The sequence below is a fragment of the Psammomys obesus genome, unplaced genomic scaffold, assembly GCF_907164565.1.
Source record: "Psammomys obesus unplaced genomic scaffold, mPsaObe1.curated_primary_1811, whole genome shotgun sequence".
NCBI classification, from domain to species: domain Eukaryota; kingdom Metazoa; phylum Chordata; class Mammalia; order Rodentia; family Muridae; genus Psammomys; species Psammomys obesus.
This window is the reverse complement of record NW_026590707.1, coordinates 575,476-581,528: the sequence shown is the minus strand read 5'-3', so window position 1 is coordinate 581,528 and position 6,053 is coordinate 575,476. Positions and strand designations below refer to the sequence as shown.

At 45.8% G+C, this 6,053-nt stretch overlaps 1 long non-coding RNA gene across 1 annotated transcript; it reads left to right on the top strand.

Moving 5' to 3' along the window:
* The first annotated feature begins 2,769 nt into the window (after positions 1–2,769).
* Positions 2,770–5,734, top strand: LOC129678009 (uncharacterized). Its single transcript, XR_008720304.1, has 4 exons — positions 2,770–2,908; positions 3,995–4,133; positions 4,529–4,741; positions 5,558–5,734. It is a non-coding gene; the product is annotated as an uncharacterized LOC129678009 (long non-coding RNA).
* Positions 5,735–6,053: the final 319 nt, after the last annotated feature.

The following is a 6,053-nucleotide window of genomic DNA, read 5'->3' as shown; positions in this document are numbered from 1 at the left end:
ATGGGGCTAGAGCCACAGGCAGAGGTGTGCCACCTGGAGATGTGGGGCGCCAAACGCTGGCCCTTTGGAAGAACGATAAGCACCTAAGTGCTGAGCCGACTCTTCAGCCCCAGAGAGGGAATTTTTATAATTTAGACCTTCCTTTCCTTGTCCCGGACCAGCTGTGGTGCAGGCAGAAAGCGCCCATACCTAGTAGAGTACGGAAGGTGTTTGGGGACTGAGGGCGTGAGGGCATCGCTCTAAACGCTCTAAACACACCCTCTGAGCAACATGAAGGGACTAAGTGTGTTGCCGAGTAATTTGCGCAGTCTGACCCCATCAGCGAGCCAGCGACACTCAACCGTTCCACCAACCCGGGGACGGAGCAAAAGAGGCTGGCTGTGGCTGATTTGGGCAGACAGGAGATTAGCAGAGAGAATTCTGGGGAACCCTGAGACTTCCCAGATGATCTAGCGAGCCAGAGGAAGGATAGACTTACCTTCTGGCTATCGTCCAACCCCTCTTGGCTGGCCTTGCCTACACCTGTGTCTCCATGATTTCAGACAGGGCTATGATGACTGAGCTCCAGTCTGGCCACATAGGAGGCTGGTGCTGAGACAGAGAGAGGCTGGCATTTCTTCAAGTTAACATAGCCTTCGAACACAGAGAATCATAGACTAGACGACAGATTTAAGTGACAAGTGTTTTAAGAGTTCAAGAACAGTTATCTCTGGGTGGTGGCTGTTGCTCTTGTTGTTTTTTGTTACAGAAACCTTTACGCGCATTGCGATGCAGACAGAACACTAAATACCCGCCCTTTCCAGCCTCAGTTAGGAATTCAAACAATTTTGCTTCATTTATACTTTCATCTGCTCCCTTCCCCAATTTCAAACAGCCACACCAGCTGGACTATCATGAAAAGCCAACCCTAACTATTTTACCAGTTACCCCCAATGTTAAAGGTTATACATATATTTATAAGTTGTTCTTTGTTTTTTGGTGTTTTTTTTTGTTGTTGTTGTTTTTTGTTTTTTTGGTTTTTTTTTTTTTGTTTTTTTAAACATAGTTTCCTGTAGATCAGGCCTCAAACTAGATATCAGGCCTCAAACTAGATATGCTGTGGAGGTTGGCCTTGAACACTTGATCATCCTGCCTCCAAATCCCAAAGTCTTAGGTTAGAGGTATGAGACACAAGGCCTGGCCTGTTTTGCTTGCTTGTTTGAGACAGTGTGCCTCATGTGCCCCAGATGATCTGCAGACCCCTTCAAATAACGGAGGATGACCTTGACCTCTGACGCCCTTGCCTCTACCTCTCAGATCTTCCTGGTAAGGGTTATACTTTGTAAGTATAAGTTTGGCTGGGAGGTAAGGAATGGCTGGAGAGGACACCCAGTGTGTGCCTTATCCTCAGCACACACTGCTTCAGCTACACCCCACACACAACAGTGAAAATTTAACCCCGTCGTTCCACCAGTAAAATAACCGGGAAGACTTAACTCTACTCATTGGTTTTATTTTTCCTCCATCTATGAAAATAATGAAGCTTCCTCCTCCTCCTTGGGTTTTTTTAAATTTAGATTTATTTTTACTTTTTGTGGTTGGGTATTTTGCCTACATGTGTATCTGTGTACCACATGGGTGTCCCATGCTGGAGGAGGCCAGAGTGGGCATTGGATTCCCCTAAACTGGAGCTACAGATGGTTGTGAGCCAGCATGCGGATGTTGGGAATGGAACCTGAGTCCTCTGCAAGAATGTCAGGTGTACATAAACACTGAGCCATCTCTCTAGCCCCTATCCTCATCTTGTTAGGACGGGTCTTTCTATGTGGTCCAGGGTGGCCCTAAATCCAAGAACCCCCTGCCTCAGCTGCCTGAGTGCTATGATTACAAGATTCGAATTTGATTTCTTCTCAGAAACAACAATGCACAGTTGAGTATGACCCACAGACCGAGTCCCGAGGAAAAGGAAAACCAAAGGGGTACAGGACAAAATCTAAATCTTAGTGGGTATTGCTTGCATCAGAGTAACCTGGCCCTTGACCTATGACTCCAGGAGGATGTTAGAGCCGAGGTGAGTCAGAAGCCTAGGAGGATTTCGGGAGCCACCAGACCCTCCAGCTCTGAAGCTGCAGGGACATCTTGCTTGTGTTCTCCCTGCAGAAGACTTCCTCTGAGTGGGAGGAACTGCGCCACCAGAATGCTCACGGATGACAGGAGAGTGACAGAGATGAACCAACCCTCAGTCCTCCGGCCCCACACGTTCCCTCCCAGGGAGAGGATTCAGACAGATCTAATTATATCCCTGGAACTGGAGCTTGCTCAGCTCCCAGGAGCCCTGTGCTAAAACCTTGGCTCAATCTTGACTGACCAAGGGCAATGACCCGAAGGAAGGACATCCATGTAAGCTGGACAGACAGCCCAGTGGGTGACTGTCTCAAATAGGCCTGTGCTCACATGTGCGTGGCTGGAAAAAAAATTCAGCGCCAGAACTGGTCAGAATGTGATTTGGGCCTGAACTGCGCACGGGGTGTGCGGGACAGGTGGCTGGAATGGCAGTTCACAGAGGCAGGTCCTATGCAGCATAGAATTGGTGCTTAAATTAGCTGCTTCTGGCCAGTGCTCAGGAGGGGAGCAACAGGATGGAATCTACCACTTAGCTGACAAACGTGGTGTTATCCTGCCACTTGCTCTTCACACTGAACTTTGGACCTTTTTCACCGCCATGGGCTTTCTGCCCAGCAGCAATGCAGGTTCCCGGTGGTTCTTAAGGTTAGATGGTGCAAGCCCACCTGCACCACTGTGACAGTCAAGGGACTGTCACGGTGTGGGAAGGAGGCAAAGAAAGGGAATAGTTGAATGATTCCTCCACGGACCAGACCGCAGCCCAACCCAGGCCTTCCACAGAGAACAGGAGTAGCTCCCGGAGGAGGTCAGTGACAGCCCCACATTGAATCCCCGCAGTGAGATGCAAGTCCGGAGACCTGAGCCTCTTACCAGGCAGTGGACAAAAAGAAAGGGGCAGGCCCTCACATCAGGGGAAATCAGCAGTGTGGTCCATTGGACCCACTCAGGAGAATACAGGCTTCCCAGATCAGATAGCAGAGGATCAGCCTGCGACACCAGGCTGTGGATATCTTATTTGACCTGTGCACACAGGAGCCATACTGTTTGGTCTTTTAATCTATTTAATGTGCATTGGTGTTTTGCCTGCATGTATATCTGTATGAGGGGAATTACAGGCAGGTGTGAGCTACCATGTGAGAGCTAGGAATTGAACCCGGGTCCTCTGGAAGAGAAGCCAGGGTTCTTAAACTCTGAACCATCTTTCCAGCCCCTTAAAGATGTATTTTTATTACGTTAAATTACATGTATTCGTTTCTATCTGTGTGGCTGAGAGCACTGGTTGCTCTTGCAAAGAAACTGGGTTCGATTCCCAGCACTGGCATGGAGGCTGACCACGCATCAGGCATGTATGTGATGCACAGACACGCATGCAGGCAGAGCACTCACTCACACAAAATAAAACAACTCTAAAAAAATGAAAAAGGAAGAAAAGAAAGCCCACGTACCGCCTCCCTTTCCTCTCCATGCTCCCTACTCCATACCCTCTGTTCTGCTCAACATTGGGAAAAGAGTAAAACGAGTACAAAGCGGCCCTTTCCAGTCATCACTAAAGCCAAATCCCTGCCAACAAAAAAGCTCTCTGCGGTCATTAATGCATTCTTTCCCTTAGAATCTGCCCTTTTCCTTGCAAAGATATTTTCTTGAACAAAATGCCCTCCAATGTAGAGAAAACAAGACTGGACTTTCTTTAACATTATGGTTCTCAGTGGTTCATTATGGAGACCAGCTGGTTCTCAGTGTGGCTGCGGGGAGTAATCGCTTTCCTTGCCTTGGGCAGTTTCTTCTTCAAGTAGCTGGAGATCTATAATTTTGCAACTCATTAAAACCTTTTTTATTTGCATGTGTGAGTACCTATGGCCACTTGCCTGTATTTTTACCATACACATGAAAGTGTTGGAGACCAGAAGAAGGCTTTGGAGCCCCTGGAAATGGAGTTACAGTAGTGGACCACCTGATGTGCTGGGAACTGAACCTGGGTCCTCTGCAAGAACAGCCAGTGCTCCAAGTTGCTGAGCCAACTCTCCGGCCTGGTAACCTATTTTTAAGTGTGACTTAGGATAAGCAGTTATTTTATGATAAACTTCATTTAAATGCTACTTTTAATGACTGTGTTGTTATAATTTGCCTGATTATTTCTCTAGTATTAGATATTTTATTTCTACTTTTTAGAATTAGAAATGAATAAGAGGCTGGACATGGTGGCACACACCTGTAATCCCAGCCCTTGGGAACAAAGGTAGAAGGATTATCACAAATTTGAGGCCACATTGATTTACATATCAAATTCCAAGGCAACCAGGGCTATAGGAAAAGAGAACCTGTCTCAGAAATAAAGTAGAAAACATAGTGTTGACTATACTCTTTGGTTTTTAAAGCTCCTCTCTCTCTCTCCTTCCTTGTCTCTCTCTCTGTCTCTCTGAGACAGGTTCTCACTGTATGATCCCAGCTTGCCTGGAACTTGCTATTGCCTTGAACTCACAGAGACCTGCCTGCCTTTGTCTCTGGATGATGGGGCTGAAAGCACCAAACCTGGCTAAGTTATTGCTTTAGAATGGAGCCTCCACAAGAGCCGCTGCTGGGCCAGAGCTGGCTTAGGTTCTCCGCACACATGCTGAGTTGGCTCATCTTCTGCTAGCAAGTAAGTCCTTCTGCAGCAGGGTGGCGAAAACTCGTGTCCCTCGACAGACCTATGGCAACCCCAGATGCTGCACACACTAGATGAAAAAAAAAATCTTATTTTTAATGTGCTTTGATTTGGTTGGTAAAGCATCTGTTTCCTACTCAGCTGCACTTTTTACAGACACAGTTCAAATACCAGTCCTTTGCTACCCTTTTACAGATTTCCCTTGAATTTAAAAAAGCATAATCAAGCCAGGCACTGTGGCTCACGCCTTTAATCCCAGCACTTGGAAGGCTGAGGCAAAGGAACTCTGAGACTTTGAGGCCATTCTGGTCTACACAGAGAGTTCCAGGTCAGTCAGGGCCAAATGGTGAAGCCATGTTTATATATATAAACATATATATATGGGGCTGAAGAGATGGCTCAGTGGCTATTCTTTCAGAGTTCCTGAATTCAAATCCTAGCACCCACATAGCAGCTCACAACTGTTTATAACTTCAGTTCTAGGGGGTCTGACACCCTCACACCAATGCACATAATTTTAAAAATTATATTTATAATGATAGTATTTTCCTTGATTAAAATATTCACTCATACTGCGTGTAGTGGCACACACCTTTAATCCAAGCACTTGAAAGGCAGAGACAGGCAGATCTTTGTGAGCTCAAGGCCAGCCTGGCCTACATAGTGAGTTTCTGGATGGCCAGGGCTATACAGAGAAACCCTGTCTCAAAAAAACAAAAACAGAAACAGAAAAGAAAGAAACGTTCCATCACAATTGTGTGCCTTAGGCACTGCTTGCTGTTTTAACAGAGTCTGTTCTGTTCACAACAGACAACTTCCAGGACACGCCTGACTGGCTTTTCCTCGCTTCCTTCTAATTCAACACAAGAGCCAGTGGTCTCGGTGGAGATGGCCTTCCCCTCACTTCAGAAGAGCAATTTATTAATTCAGATCAGTGTGACCTAACATGGTTTGAATCAAATTTATCAATATTTTCTTCTATGATCTTTTAAATGTAGATTTAATCTTTTAAATGTAGAAAGTCCTCTCATCTCTGATAATCTTATTATTTACTTTCATTAAAAACAAAGAAAAGAAAAAAGCTATTCAATTGTTTGGAAATTGTTTTGGTAGAAATAAATCTTAAACTGGGCATGGTGTGGACACCTTTAATCCCAGTACTCTGGAGGCAGAGGCAGGTGGATCTCTGAGTTCAAGTCCAGCCTGTTTTACAGAGTGAGTTCCAGGATAGCCAGTGCTACACAGAGAAACCCTATCTTATAAAAAAAAAAAAAAAGAAAGAAAGAGAGAGAGAGAGAGAGAACCT